The 15,828-nt window shown below is 44.0% G+C and overlaps 1 protein-coding gene across 2 annotated transcripts in view; it reads right to left on the bottom strand.

Annotated features, from left to right (window-relative positions):
* The window catches only part of LOC119964659 (guanine nucleotide-binding protein G(I)/G(S)/G(O) subunit gamma-12), a 153,838-nt gene that overhangs the window by 119,100 nt on the left and 18,910 nt on the right, over window positions 1–15,828 (bottom strand). For both annotated transcript variants that reach the window (XM_038794425.1, XM_038794424.1), the window contains exons 2-3: window positions 9,801–9,842; window positions 2,341–2,394 (exon numbers count right to left, since the gene is read on the bottom strand). The gene's annotated coding sequence lies outside the window, so the exon portion shown is untranslated. The remainder of the gene's footprint in view (window positions 1–2,340; window positions 2,395–9,800; window positions 9,843–15,828) is intronic.

Here is a 15,828-nt window from a genome sequence, read left to right as displayed (position 1 = left end):
AATGGAATTTATAGCAGAGGTTGAAAACAATGGCTTGTCTTTCCAATATTTGGCTGGAGGAGATTTCTGCTCACTTACTACAGAATGTTGGACAAATAGCATGACAATTTAGACACAGTGAAGGGGCTGAGGGATTTGGTTGTCATGCGAGCACACATTTGAGACTGACGGTGCCATCACAGCAAAGGTTACCTGGAGAACATTTGTTTTTAGCATGTTGCACAAGTCTTCCTGATCATGAGAGGGTCATGTGCTGCTGCAATATCGACATCTCTTTTAAACATGCAAAGTATATTTATAAACCAGGATTTACCAGCTTTATTAACCAAGATTAAAATATAACAAGTAAACTAGTCCTACAGATCAATACCATAAATGCAGAGTTTCTTGGTCAAGGGCTAAACCAACAGTAAACACGCTACAAAAGTGTATAATGACATCCATCACTAAAGAAAAAGGTGAAATTACATGCATCAAATCAGTGCCAGTTTGACCAATTCAGATGCCTGGCAATACGAATGGACGGCAGACAGTTTCTATCCCTCAACTATATTATTGGTAGTATAAGAAAAACAATGCCCTTGCACATCAATCAGATAATGAAGTAATCAGACATGGAAGTAATAAAATAATCTTTATCAGTGTCACAAGTAGACTTACATTAATACTGCAATGAAGTTACTGTGAAAATCCCCTAGTTGCCCCATTACGGCGCCTGTTCAAGTACACTGAGGGCGAATTCAGAATGTCCAATTCACCTAACAGCACGTCTTTCGGGACTTGTGGGAGGAAACCGGAACACCCGGAGGAAACCCACGCAAACACGGAGAGAACGTGCAGACTCCGCACAGACAGTGACCCAAGCCAGGAATCAAGCTTGGGACCCTGGCGCTATGAAGCAATGGTGCGAACCACTGTGCTACCGTGCCACCCATGCTGCTCGTGCAGAAAAGACAGGAGACACACATTTACAGAATCAATCAACTGTATAAATATTGCAACTCCACACAACTTACACTTGCAGACTGAGGTAACAGGTATTACTTTGGCACTTAGGAGGTCTGTCAAATAATGGACCAAAGCAAAGTTTAATCTATCAACGCAGATCCAAAGGTTTCAGCACTGCCTTACAAAACTAATATTCAGATGTGGCACAAGACAATGAATTCTGCATGAATTGCACTGAACGCCTGAAATCAATATTATAAAATCTATATACGGAAATGTCACACATATGCCAGTCTGAGCCTGATTTATTTGATCATTGGCAAAACAGCAAACTAGACCACATTTGTGCAACAAATGGATAAAAACTTATTCAATAAATGAAAAAAAAAGAGAACTGTTTAGATTATGTAGGTTCCGGAGAAATTATAATGCCCAGAAGTCAAATCCTTCATCGACATGTTTTGCAGAAGATACCCTAGTGTGGATTAATTAGTGTACTCCAATTCATTTTCAGTGAAAATTTCTCAACTAGCTCAAAAGTGATCACAGAAGGTTCCCATGGCTTAAGTTAAGAGACATCTTGCTACTCAGTGTAACCTCACTCAAAGACATACCACAACATCTCAATGAAAGATGGTCATTTTTGGCAAGTCAGAATGCTTGCAGATATTTCAGAAGAGCATTTAAACTTAGAACTAGTGCTTCCATGACTAATGTTATTGAAGCAGAACCAGAGCAGGAACAAAACAGGAAGAACAGGAAGTGGGCAGCACGGTAGCATTGTGGATAGCACAATCACTTCACAGCTCCAGGGTCCCTGGTTCGATTCCGGCTTGGGTCACTGTCTGTGTGGAGTCTGCACATCCTCCCTGTGTGTGCGTGGGTTTCCTCCGGGTGCTCCGGTTTCCTCCCACAGTCCAAAGATGTGCAGGTTAGGTGGATTGGCCATGATAAATTGCCCCTAGTGTCCAAAATTGCCCTTAGTGTCCAAAATTGCCCTTAGTGTCCAAAATTGCCCTTAGTGTCCAAAATTGCCCTTAGTGTCCAAAATTGCCCTTAGTGTCCAAAATTGCCCTTAGTGTTGGGTGGGGTTACTGGGTTATGGGGATAGGGTGGAGGTGTTGACCTTGGATAGGGTGCTCTTTCCAAGAGCCGGTGCAGACTCGATGGGCTGAATGGCCTCCTTCTGCACTGTAAATTCTATGTAAAAAAACATGGAGAGGTCATCTGACATTTATCTTTAAACTAAATTTTTTTCAAGAAGCTCCAATATAACAAATTCCCCTGGAATTTAATAGGAGATAGCAGAGAAGGTACAGCGTTAATTAAGTCACATACATTAAGTAGGTGCAACAGTAGGTCTGCAAAGAGGAAAAAGTTAAAGTCACTCACTTGTCGGGCAGTCTTAAAGGAAAGGTTAATAGCTTGTTTCTCTTCCGCAAGTGTCTGAAAAGATAATGTAAATTGTGAAAATATAAACTAGCCAATACCATTAATGGTCTTGACAATAAAAATGCAGAGATTGCTACCTTAAACATGCCCAACTCGCCAATACCATTTTTGGTCTTAACAACAAAAATAATTCACGGATTGCTACCTTAAACATACCTCCTTAAGTATAAGCCCACATTAGTTCCCAACAACTCAGTTTGAGGAATGTTATGAATCAAAATCTTTATTTACTAAATGCACTTAAATTAGTGCAGCCCATCATGAACAAATAACCCACATCATGGTGCATTGCTTACTAAATGTATGGGGTCGGGAAAATTAATAATATTGCTATTATTAGTAATAGTACTATGAGACATCCTCAGGTTAAACTATTCCTCCAGATTATTTACAAATTAAGGTGCACACAATAGGAATTGCGGATTGATAAAACACTTCATACTAAATTGCCCCTTAGTTTCAAAAAAGGTTGGTGGGGTTACTGGTTTATGGGGATAAGATGGAGGTGTGGACTTGAATGGCCTCTTTCTGCACTATAAATTCTATGATACACAACATGATCCTTGTATGAAAAAACTGCAATCTATAAACAAACTGAAATCATTGTACAAGTGATTAATGTAACTTTGAAAAACATTCTCTTTACATTTTTTGGCAATAGAACAGTCCCTAAAGAACCTAAACATTTTCTATCATACAAATACCACGTACAATTTCAAAGTTGATCTTTTAAGGCAACATTTACACATCGAATAAGAGTGCTTTTAGAGCCTGGTCCAGTTTCATTAGAATTAAAGTCAGAACATAAAAGAGTATGCGCACACAATTTATTCATTTTTATTTGGAACGCAAGTACAATGAGGAAACTGTAGTATAACATCCTCATTCAGTATGACCAATTTACCAATGAAGTTCACTTTAATATTTAAAAGATAAAATTCTCATGAATGCAAAACAACTTATCAGAAATTTAAGAACGAGTGTCACGGTCTTAAAATTAGTTGAAACAGTAACTACCGTATATACTCGCGTATCATTCGATCTCGCGTATCATGCAACCCCTAAATTTTCATCCCCAAAACATGATTTTATGGTATACCTCATGTATCATGCGGGTCACTTTTTTGGAAATTAATTTTGGAAACTAAAACTTCCAAATGGTATCATTGTGTGTGGTTTCTACAGAGTGGATTCTGCTGTGAAAGCTGTTCGCGATTCGAACAGCTTTCCAGCTGGCTTTACTAGCGTCGTTCAGCCACTTGCGGTTTCCATTCATTAAAACATGAATGGAAACGTCAAGTGGCTGAACATCTTCCCATCAGAATGCTGTGGTCAAAATCTGAAGAGTAGTATTCTGATGGGAAGATGTTCAGCCACTTGACGTTTCCATTCATGTTTTTATGAATGGAAACGGCAAGTGGCTGAACGACGCTAGTAAAGCCAGCTGGATGCTATGTGACTTATCTTGGCCAGCATTTCACACCCGAGATTTTTGTACCTCGCTTATCATGCGACCCCCGAAATTTAGGCTTCAAATTAGGTGCTCAAAAGTCGCATGTTACGCGAGTATATACGGTATATTATTATTATAAAATCCACAGATCCGGTCAGACCTGCTGAGGTTGTCCAGTATTTTCTGTTTTTGTTTCAGATTCCAGCATCTGTAGTAATTTGCTTTTAAACTATTATAGAGACTTGATTAGAATTTTAAAATGGGAGGGGGGATAAGAGTCGAAAAAAAGAGGGTTGTTAAAATCTTGGGTATGCATCTACTTTAACTGGGGTGGGTTGGGAATCAGGGGAAGTACCCTGCACCCGGGGGGGGGGGGGGGGGGAGTTTACCTTACTCCCACAGTCCAATCTTCGGGTGGCAGCTCATGATCCAATCTACGATCTTCCTCATCTCCACAATTTCCATTGCATCTTCCATCCCCATTCCACCCTGCAACCTCACAATCTCCGTTCCCCAACACAATTCTCTGCTTGGATGGGATCCTCTACTGTAACTTTTGCTGCCTCACAGCTGGTCAATTCAGAAAAAAAGTTTTCAAATGAGGTCCTGTCAAGCGCATTCTCTGTATTTCTTGGCATCAAGAAATAGTCACCCTACTTCCTCCTCAAATATCAGGACCATTGTCGTTATTCCAGTCTAAAGAGATCATCCAATACATCTCGTGGGTCTGATCTGAAAATGATACCAGAATCTTCACAACAATAGGTAAATAACAAGATGCAATATTATACTCCAAATACTGTAAAAAAAAATGTTGAAATCTGCTAACCACTGTGTTACCGTGCCGCCCCTTACTTACTAGCTTGAAATTAAATTTAAACATTAAAAATTCACAGCATAGATTTCAATCAAATTCAAACTCTATTGAATCCAATATTCAGAATGTTTTGTATCTTAAACTACATTATAGTAGTGATGTTGGTCACAGATTTAGGTCCAAACACTAGCAACTTGGAAAGTGAGAAATTTTCTTCATTCAGCAATCAGACAAGGTTGAAATCTATTCTGTTGGAAATGATAGTATAATGGTTTTGTTATTGAACAAATGATCCAGAGGCTTGATCAAATGACGAAGAGATGAGAGTTCAAACGCCATCCTGGAAGCTGGAAAGATTAACAAGTTGCCATCAGTAATGGTAATCATGTAACTACCAGACTGATGAAAAATTCAGCTGATTCACTGATACCTATTTGGAAGAAAATTTGCAATCCGTACCTGGTCCAGTCCAAATGAGTCTCCAGACCCTCAGCAAAGTCACTAATTCTTGCCTGCCCTCTAAAATGGCTGAGCTACTCATTTGTTTCAAGAAGGCTACTCAGCCTCAGTTTCTCAAGGGCAATAAATGAAGGTTGACAGTAATGCTCACATTTCATGAGTATAAAAAGCCTGCATCAGGATAACTTCCCTTGTTAGTTTAGTAGCAGTGACAAATTCAGTTCAAACCAAAACATAAAATACCCTAATTTACAAAAATGCTTTAAATGAAGGACTAATAAAATTCTGTATGGTAAATTGAAGCACACATGAAATATTTGACTCATGGAGATTTAGTAAAATTAGATTACCTGTCCGACAGGATCTTTATTCTCCAAATACCCATCGACTACACACAACTAGTCAGCTTCTGACAACGCCCCAGCCTCAGCACACAGTTATGAAAAGAGATTGGATAGAGTGAGGTTGTTTTCCTTGAGAAGACCGAGGGGGACAGGATTGATGCGTATAGAATTATGAGGTGACTGGGTTGTGCTGAGCGGAAGGTGGCTCTCCTCCAGGAACTTAGAAAATCGGCACTTTTAGCACAAAAATAGGCCACTAAAGCTATTGAAACCCCCACCCCCTCCAAGACCACCACAACTACAGAGAAATGCCCGGGAACAACTCTAGGACCCAAAAGGACAGTAGAATCAGTAAAGGCTGAGAGAGGAAGAGCGGAATGTTAGTGAGCACGTGGGACGTATTGGAGCCAGCCACACCAGAGCAGACGCCAGCCACACCCGAGCAGACTGGATCACCGGGGCTTACTGGCACCAGACTACCCATGATAAACAAGTGGATGGGCCTCCTCACTCAGGAGCTCAAGCTCGAAACAATGGCAACAGTGAAGGCAGTGGTCACGGATACCCTGGCTCCCTTCACGGTTAGTGCTAGAAAAGGCAGAGAAATGGCTGGAGGCACAAGAGGTGACAGAGATCTGGAGAAAGCAGCGACCGGAAAATAAGGCCAAAGCCTAAAGCGGGAGAACAATCAACAGCCGCCATAATGCAACTCGGGGTCTGGTTTAGCACAGTGGGCTATCAGCTGGCTTGTAATGCAGAATGAGACCAGCAGCGAGAGTTCAATTCCCGTACCAGCCTCCCCGAACAGGCGCCGTAATGTGGCGACTAGGGGCTTTTCACAGTAACTTCCATGAAGCTTACTTGTGACAATAAGCGATTTTCATTTCATTCACTGGTACCAGGATTGGGAGAAGATCCTGAACTGGGCAAAGCATACATGGTCCAGCCAGTGGTGGCCACTCGATCCGAGTGTACCAGTGGGGCAGACCTGGCCAAGCGCCGTGCTGAATTTAACACATCTAATGTGGTCCTTTACAAGACTGGGCTACCGCTTGGGCTGCTGTATCCGGCCAAACTATGGGAATGCCTGGTAGAATTGGGGGGGGGGGGGGGGGCAGAATGCTGGCGAGGAGCGAAAACAACAACACCAGGAACGACCATCTTGGCAGACCCCCGAACAAAGGTAAACCCTAAACTGCAGGGGCATATCCACATGAAGTGCCAATGGTGGCCATCTTGGATGCCGCCCAAGCAAAGGGAACCCGGGGGGGAGGGCAAGAGGAAAAACACAGAAAGCCCCATCAGGATGGTCACCTGGAAGGTCAGGGGACACACCCCAGGGGTACAATGTGTCACTGTTAGCAATGTCCTGAAGAGGCACCAGTGGTCCTTATAAACCTGTATGCTCCCAACTGGGACGCCACGGAAATTCATGAAAAAAAAACCATGGCAGAAAACCCCGACATATAGACACACTCATTGGACAAAGCTAGCCAACTGCTGGCTCACCAGCTGAGGAAGCAAGCAGCCGTGAGGGAACTAGCTCATGTCAAAAACAGGAGAGTTGCAGTGCCGGAACAGATCAACAAAGCCTTTGCAACCTTCTACAGAGAGCTGTACATCTCTGAGCCCCCGGAGGGAGTCTCAAAGATGAAGAAGTTCCTCAACGGACTGGACATGGGGGAAGATAGCTGAGGGTGCCTGGAAGCACCATTAGAACTGAGGGAAGTCATGGAGAGTATCCTCCATGCAGGCAGGAAGGCGCCTGGTCCGGATGGATTCCCAGCATATTTCTACAAAACATTCACGGTAGCACTGGCCCCGCACTTGTGGGAGATATTCTCAGACTCGCTGGTAAGGGGTACTTTGTTACCAACACAGGCCCAAGCCGCAATATCGCTGATTCCTACAAAAATGACGAAGACTCAACGGAACACGGGTCCCACAGACCTATCTCACTTGTAAATGCTCTCGCAAAGATCCTGCCGATGCGGATGGAGAGCTGCGTGCCAGAGGTAGACAGGGGACATCATATGAGCTTTGTCACGGGCAGGCAGCTAATAGCGGATATCAGTTATCTGCTGAACTTGATAATGACCCGGGAGAGAACACTAGAAGAGATGATCTCCCTGGATGCAGAAGAGGCCTTCGACAGAGTCAAACGGAAATACCTACTAGAAGTATTGGAACAGTTTGGCTTTGGGCCAAGGTTCACCTCCTTGGTGAAACTGCACAAGACTCCCATAGCGAGTGTACGGACAAACACCATCAGCTCCCACTGCACAGAAGCACGCATGCCTTTTATCCAAGCTACTGTTTGCCCTGGCAATTGAGCCACTGCCGACTGCCCTCAGAATGGCGAAGGGGTGGAAGGATACCCAAAGAGGAAGCAGGGAGACAGAGAGAGTAGAATCTCACTCTATGCAGATTACCTACTCCTGTACATCACAAACCCCCCCCAGGCCAGCATGAAAGGCTTATTAAAACTCAGCTTATTAAAGTTCGGAGCATTCTCAGGTTACAAGCCTAACCTGAACAAGAGTGACGGTAAGAGTCCAACGCCGGCATCTCCACATCATGAACAAGAGCGAGACAGAGATAAAACGATCAGAGATATGTTCATGTCAAAAACATCCTCCATAAAGAAACAAAGTACCCCCAGATACCAGGACATTCACTAATAGAAAGATTGCTGGACGTGGGCGACCTTGGCAGGGGAAGGGTTAGGATATGCATGGGAGACTGTTGGATAAGGTATACTTAACCCTGGATGAGACCAGGAAAAAAATGAGAGGAGGAACTAGGCACTGAGATAGACGGAGGAATGTGAAATAAACCACTGAACATGGCAAACTTCACCTCCACATGCACAGGGCTGAGCCAAAAGCAGCTAAAGGTGGTGCACAGAGCACACCTAAGCAGAATTCGAATGAGCAGGTTCTTCCCAGAGGTGGAGGGCATGTGAGTGGTGCCAGAGAGGCCCGGCCGACCATACCCACATGTTCTAGTCCTGCCCCAGGTTTGTTGAATACGGGACACCCTTCTTTGAGGCCATGTCCAGGGTTATGAGGGGCAAGGGTTGAGCCATGCCCAAACGTGGCGGTCTTCGTGGTCTCAGACAAGCCAGAGCTCTTGGTGGGAAGGAGGGCCGACATCCTACCCTTTGCCTCCCCTGTCGCCCTCCAGAGAATTGTGCCAAGTCTGCAGGCCGGTTGTCTGACCTGGGGAATTTTTCCATCCATGGATCAGAAGGATACCACAGGACGTGGAAGACATTCACCACCAACTTGTTCATCGCCAGCAACCAATATTGGGTGGTGGTGGTTGGGGGGGAGGAGAGGAGGGAGAGCGGAGAAGAAGAGAAAACAAAAGCCACAAAGGACCGGCTCGTATCCAAAGCCTGACTCAAGCGTCTGTAAATGTGTGTCTTGGGATGTACCTCTTTTGTGAATACGCGTGTTTAAACCCTACAGCCTCCCTCGATACTGCGCTCTGCTAATTCTGGCCTCCCAAATTCCACCAATCGTATCCGGGTCTTCAGTTACCTAGATCATAAGCGCTGGAATTCCTTCCCTACGCCTCGCTTTACTCCTTTAAGACCCTCTTAAAACCTTCCTCTTTAAACAAGCTTTTTGTCGCTGGACCGAGTGTCTTTTGTGGCTCAGTGTTATATTTTGTTTTATAAGCTCTTGTGAAACGTAGGCCATTTTACTATATTACTATACAAGTTGTTAATGCAGTAAGTAGGCAACAAACACATGGCCTCCTACGTCTATGCTATGTTCCACTCAGTGTGGCACTGTCACTGGAGTCAGAAGATTATGGTTTCAAAGTCCCAGCCCAGACAGTTCAGCACAATCTTCAAAATACTAAGTGTTGTATTGTTAGTCGTGCTACGTGTTGTATTTTTAGACGTGCTATTTGTTGAATATGTCTGTTATCTCGGGGGACTTAAATATCTCATGATACTACTCATAGCAGAGCAAAGGACTTCTTCTGGGTGCACTGGCCAATATTTATCCCTCAAACATCAACAAATCAGATTTTAGTTAATATCTCTTTGATGTTTGTGGAACTTTCTGTGCATAAATTGGCTGCTGCATTGCAATAGTGACTACAATTCAAAAGAACTTCATAGGATGTCCCAGTAGAGATCGAGAAAGATGCTATCCAAATGCAACTTCTCTTTCCTTCCAGGTTACATTAGCTCAGTACGATCTGAAAGCAATATGAAACTAATAAACCAGTTAACATAGGCCTCACCAAAACAACATCCCAGGAGGGATAGTTAAGTGTCATAGGTGGATAATTGAAGAAAGAAACTTACCAGGCAAACAATCTATCTTCTTCATTCCGCATCCTCCACACACTGTAGGGGCACATAAAAGGACACAGATTTAGGAGCGTGCACTGTTGCATAGTAACCATACTACCTGTCAAAGCAAAATCTTCCAAAGCACCAGCACAGACTAAAAGTAAATTATCAACTGCAATTTACCATAGAATTTACAGTGCAGAAGGAGGCCATTCAGCCCATCGAGTCTGCACCGGCTCTTGGAAAGAGCACCCTACCCAAGGTCAACAACTCCACCCTATCCCCATAACCCAGTAACCCCACTCAACACTAAGGGCAATTTTGGACACTAAGGGCAATTTAACATGGCCAATCCACCTAACCTGCACATCTTTGTGACTGTGGGAGGAAACCGGAGCACCTGGAGGAAACCCACGCACACACGGGGAGGATGTGCAGACTCCGCACAGACAGTGACCCAAGCCGGAATCGAACCTGGGACCCTGGAGCTGTGAAGTGATTGTGCTATCCACAATGCTACCGTGCTTTGATTCAGTCAAAACCAGGAAGCAGCTGTGGATTCGCTAGAATGATCCACAATCTTTAGGATATGAAATAGGGCTAATATATTAAAACAGCAAATATTTTTCATTTTTGTATTATAAATCCTGCTCTGTAGAAACTAATTTAAGTATCTATCAGAGGTTGAAAGGCCTTATCTAACAACTGATTTCAACCTACCCACTTCAAACAGCTAGATAAGCATCCCAGAGTAGCACTGAATTTCAGGTGGTTCTTCAATTATGTATTGTAGATGAGCTGCACATAAATAGTGCTTCGGTTTGGCAGCTCGCCTACTGACAGCAATAAATTCTTCCACGAAATGGGACATTTCAATGTTCCTGCCACAACAGCAGAAACAACTGACTTCCAGTTAATCATGATGTTAACAAGTAGTTAAAAGGTGTGGCAAGGTGCTTAGATTTCCCTTGCGTGGCAGGAATAATGTTGGCGGAACAAATCTGAAAAGAACGAACACCATGTTTCCCTTAGATGAGCTTTAGGGTTGCCACCTTGCTGTGGTGGAGAGGCTTTAACGTTCGGTTGATCCCAAGCAATGCGTTGGGAGCCTTGAGCTCCTGGCAGGATCACCCATGATGGTACATCGCCATCTCCACTCTCAGAAGAGAATCTCCAAGCTGCTCGACACTTTCAAGGAAGCATACTGAAGAATCGGACTCAGCCTCAACAAGACTCGGGTCCTATACCAACCTTCCCCCAGGGCAAGATCCGGTCGCACCCTCCAATAAGATCAACAGAGAAACTCTACGAAACTTGGAACATTTCCCCTACATGGGGAGCCACCTCTCATCTAAGGTGGACATCAATGAGGAGATCCAACATTATACCCAATCCGCGAACATCTCCTTCAGATGCCCAAGGACGAGAGTCTCTGACAACCGCAACATTAGTGCTGACACCAAGATCCTCATGCACAAGGTAGTTGTCCATCCACCTCTTCTATACGACTCAGGAACTTGGAACTACGTACAGATTCGACCTCAAGGCCCCGGAGGAGACACCATCAATGCTGTCAGAGACAGATTCTCCACATTAGCTGGAGGACAGATGTACTAAAATCAGCATCCTAGAAGGGGCCAAGAGCACCAGAATCGAAGCCATGATCATCTGAAACCAACTCCGCTGTGCTGGCTTAGGATGTCAGTCCCAGATGCCAAAATAAATCTTCTTCCCCCAGCTCAAGGAAAGCTCCTGAGCAAGAGGACGACAAAGGAAGCACATCAAAGAGAACTTGAAAAGTTACCCCAAGAAATGCAACATAGACATTGACCCTTGCTCAAGAGACCTGAGGAACCTCCTGATTAATGGGTCACAATTCTTTAAGGATACCCGACGGCAAGAGAAGTCCTAGAAAAGGAGCCCGAGAAAGGAATGCCACCAATTTAGAGTCCAAGGACCAATGCCACCCCCTGAAAATACCTGCAGTCGAAGATGTGGCTCATCATTCATGCAAGGACCCGCCAAACCCTTGACCAGTTACACAAAATTTCTAAAGATGGACAACCACACTTGTTAGCTATTGATCACCAAGATGACACATTCTGTGAAGAGTTAGAGAAAGGATTTATCAAGTTATCAACTAAGTGAATGCCAAGGAAAAGGCTGTAGAGCAGAATAAATTTCAAAGACGTAGCAGATATGCTAAAGCAGAACACACCACCTATTGGTTATAAAAGCATGATGCTTGCAGGTGCCATCATGCTATACAAGGCAAAGTTGCCAATGTAAATTATTTGCCTGATTCGGTCGCTAAAACTTCAAACATCCCCATTCTGAATCTTAAACCTGCAGTTTGCTAATTTCATTCCCATCTTACTTCATAGTGTAGCCACACCTGTATAGGCTTTAGTAGTAGTGATAGTTTAGTAAGTAGAGTTTATGCATGAGTAGTGATTGACTGTGTATAATAAATGTGTATTGATTTGAAACTTACTAACTGGTGTATTGAGTTATTGATCAGTACTTGGCTTTAAACCTCGTGGTGGTATCAGAAAGATACCTGGCGACTCTAGAGCAAAGGTTACTAAAACAGATCAATTAAAGAGAAAGCACAACGAGCAACAATGCCCTCCAAGCTTATATTGTCCATGAAATCCACCTGCTGTTCCCTTGACCCTACCTACTCCTACTGAACAACTGACCACCCAACTTCCCCTCCTTGTTCCTACACAAGCATAAATGGTTAATAGTTCGCTCTTCAGGTTTCCCGCCCCTTCAAATCTATCACCCCTTCCTCAAAAAGAAAACCACCCTCGGCCAGCATTTTTGCAAACTATTAATTTTTATATTCTGAGCAGATTTACTCTCATAATCTATCTTACTCTTCTTTATAGCTTTTTTTGTAGCTTTCTGTTGCCCCGTAAAGATTTCCCAGTCCTCTAGTCTCCCACTAATCTTTGCCACTTTGTATGCTTTTTCTTTAAATTGGATACTCTCTTATTTCCTTAGACATCCACGGTCGATTTTCCCTCTTTCTACCGACCTTCCTTTCTGTTGGTATAAACCTTTGCCGAGCACTGTGAAAAATCGCTTGGAAGGTTCTCCACTGTTCCTCAACTGTTTCACCATAAAGTCTTTGTTCCCAGTCTACCTTAGCCAGCTCTTCTCTCACTCCATTGTAATCTCCTTTGTTTAAGCACAAAACACTAGTGTTTGATTTTACCTTCTCACCCTCCATCTGTATTTTAAATTCCATCATATTGTGATCACTCCTTCTGAGAGGATCCCTAACTATGAGATCATTAATCAAACCTGTCTCATTACAAAGGACCAGATCTAGGATCGCTTGTTCTCTGGTAGGTTCCATTACATACTGTTCTAGGAAACTATCGCGGATACATTCTATAAACTCCTCCTCAAGGCTGCCTTGACCGACCTGGTTAAATCAATCAATCGACATGTAGATTAAAATCCCCATGATAACTGCTGTACCATTTCTATAGGCATCAGTTATTTCATTGTTTATTGCCTGCCCCACCATAATGTTACTATTTGGTGGCCTATAGACTACTCCTATCAGTGACTTTTTTCGCCTTACTATTGCTGATTCCCACCCAAATGGATTCAAACTAATCCTCCATAGAGGCAATGTCATCCCTGACTACTGCCCGGATGACATCCTTAAATAACAGAGCTACACCACCTCACTTACCATCGATTATGTCCTTCCAAATAGTTTGATACCCTTGGATATTTAACTCCCAGTTGTGACCATCCTTTAACCATGTTTCAGTAATGGCCACTAAATCATAGTAATTCACGATGATTTGCGCCATCAACTCATTTACCTTTTTCCGAATACTACGAGCATTCAGGTAAAGTACACTTCTGTTGGCCTTTATACCTGTTTTGAATCTTAACACCTTGATCAGTAACCTCTCCGAAGTTATTTTTCCTTTTAACGTTTCTCCTAATTTTCTTTGTCGTTGAACCCATATCTTCATGTAACAACCTGCCACTTTGCTTTCCATTTATGTTTTTACTTCCATTTTATTCCTTTTAGTATTACTGGGCCTATTCACTGAGCTCTCCTCAGTCACTATACCCTGTACTGTGGCCCTTTTTGGAGTTTTGACTATGGCTTCTCAGCCTTACACTTTTCCCCCTTACTGCCTTTTGTTTCTGTCCCTAGTTGGCCTTCAGAAGGTGGTGGGGAGTTGCCTTCTTGAACCACTGCAGTCCTTGAAGGGTAGGTACACCCACTGTGCTGTTAGGGAGGGAGTTCCAGGATGTTGCCCCAGCGACAGTGAAGGAACAGCGACATATTTCCAAGTCAGGGTGGTGAATGACTTGGAGGGGAACCTCTAGGTGGTGTGGTTCCCAGGTATCTGCTCTCTTGTCCTTCTAGATGGTAGCGGTCGTGGGTTTGAAAGTAACCACTGTGCCACCGTGTCGGGGAGTTCCAGAGGAGACCAAGATGGATCGTCCACTCTGCACTTCTGCCGGAAGATTGTTGCGAATGCCTCAGCCTTGTCTTTTGCTCATATATGCTGGGCTCTTCCATCATAGAGTACCGGGATGTTTGTGGAGCCTCCTCCTCTAGTGCGATGATTAATAGTCCACCACCATTCACGGTTGGATGTGGCAGGACTGCAGAGCTTAGATCTGATGCGTTGGTTGTAGAATCATTTAGCTCTGTCTATTACTTGCTGCTTTTGGTGTTTGGCACACAAGTAGGCCTGTGTTGTGGCTTACGAGGTTGATGCCTCAATTTCAAGTCTGCCCGATGTTGCTCCTGGCATGCTCTCTGCTGCACTCTTCATTGAACCAAGGTTGATCCCCTAGCTTGGTGGTAATGGTAGAGTGGGGGATATGCCAGGCCATGAGGTTGCAGATTGTGGTTGAATACAATTCTGCTGCTGCTGATGGCTCACAGCGCCTCATGGTGCCCAGTCTTGAGTTGTTAGATCTCTTTGAAGTCTATCTCATTTTGCACAGTGGTCGTGCCACACAACACGATGGAGGGTATCCTCAATGTGAAGACAGAACTTTGTCTCCACAAGGATTGTGCAGTGGTCACATCTACAGCAGGCATATTGGTGAGGATGAGGTCAACTATGGTTTTCCATCTTGTTGGTTCCCTCACCATTTGTTGCAATCCCAGTCTAGCAGCTATGTCCTTTAGTACCCGGCCAGTTTGGTCTGTGGTGGTGTTACCGAGCCACTCTTGGTGATGGATATTGAAGTCCCCCACTCAGAGCATATTCTACACCCTTGTCATCCTCAGTGCTTCCTCCAAGTGGTGATCAATATGGGGGAGTACTGATTTATCAGCTGATGGTGGCCAGTACGTGGTAATCAGCCGGGGTTTTCTTTGCCCATGTTTAACCTGAAGCCATGAGACTTCATGGGGTCCAGAGTCGACTTTGATGATGCCCAGGGCAACTTCCTCCCGACTCTATACCACTGTGCCACCGCCTCTGCTTTGTCTGTCCTGTCGGTGAGAAAGGACATACCCAGGAATGGTAATAGTGCTGTCTGGGATATTGTCCGAAAGGTATGATTCTGTGAGTATGACTATGTCAGGCTGTTGCTTGACTATTCTGAGACTTTGCTCTCCCAACTTTGGCACAAGCTCACAGATGTTTAGTAAGGAGGGCTTTATAGGGGTCGACAGGGCTGGGTTTCCCATTGCCATTTTTGGTGCCTGGTGGTCAGTGAGTATTATTTATTTTTTGTCTTTTTGTAGTGGTTGAATACAATTGAGTGGCTTACCAGAGCATTTAAGAGTCAACCACATTGCTGTGGGTCTGGAATCACATGAAGGTCAGACCAGGTAAGGATAGCAGATTTCCTTCCCTAAAAGGACATTAGTGAACCAGATTGGTTTTACGACAATTGATGATGGTTTCACGGTCATCATTAGACTTTTAATTCCAGATATTTTATTGAGTTTACCTGCCGTGGTGAGATTTGAATCCGGGTCATAAGAACTAGGAACAAGAGTAGGCCATCTGGCCCTTCGAGCCTCCTCCGCCAT

The sequence above is a fragment of the Scyliorhinus canicula genome, chromosome 4, assembly GCF_902713615.1.
Source record: "Scyliorhinus canicula chromosome 4, sScyCan1.1, whole genome shotgun sequence".
Classification (NCBI taxonomy): Eukaryota; Metazoa; Chordata; class Chondrichthyes; order Carcharhiniformes; family Scyliorhinidae; genus Scyliorhinus; species Scyliorhinus canicula.
Note: the sequence above shows the minus strand (reverse complement) of the source record. Positions and strands in the feature narration are given on the sequence as shown.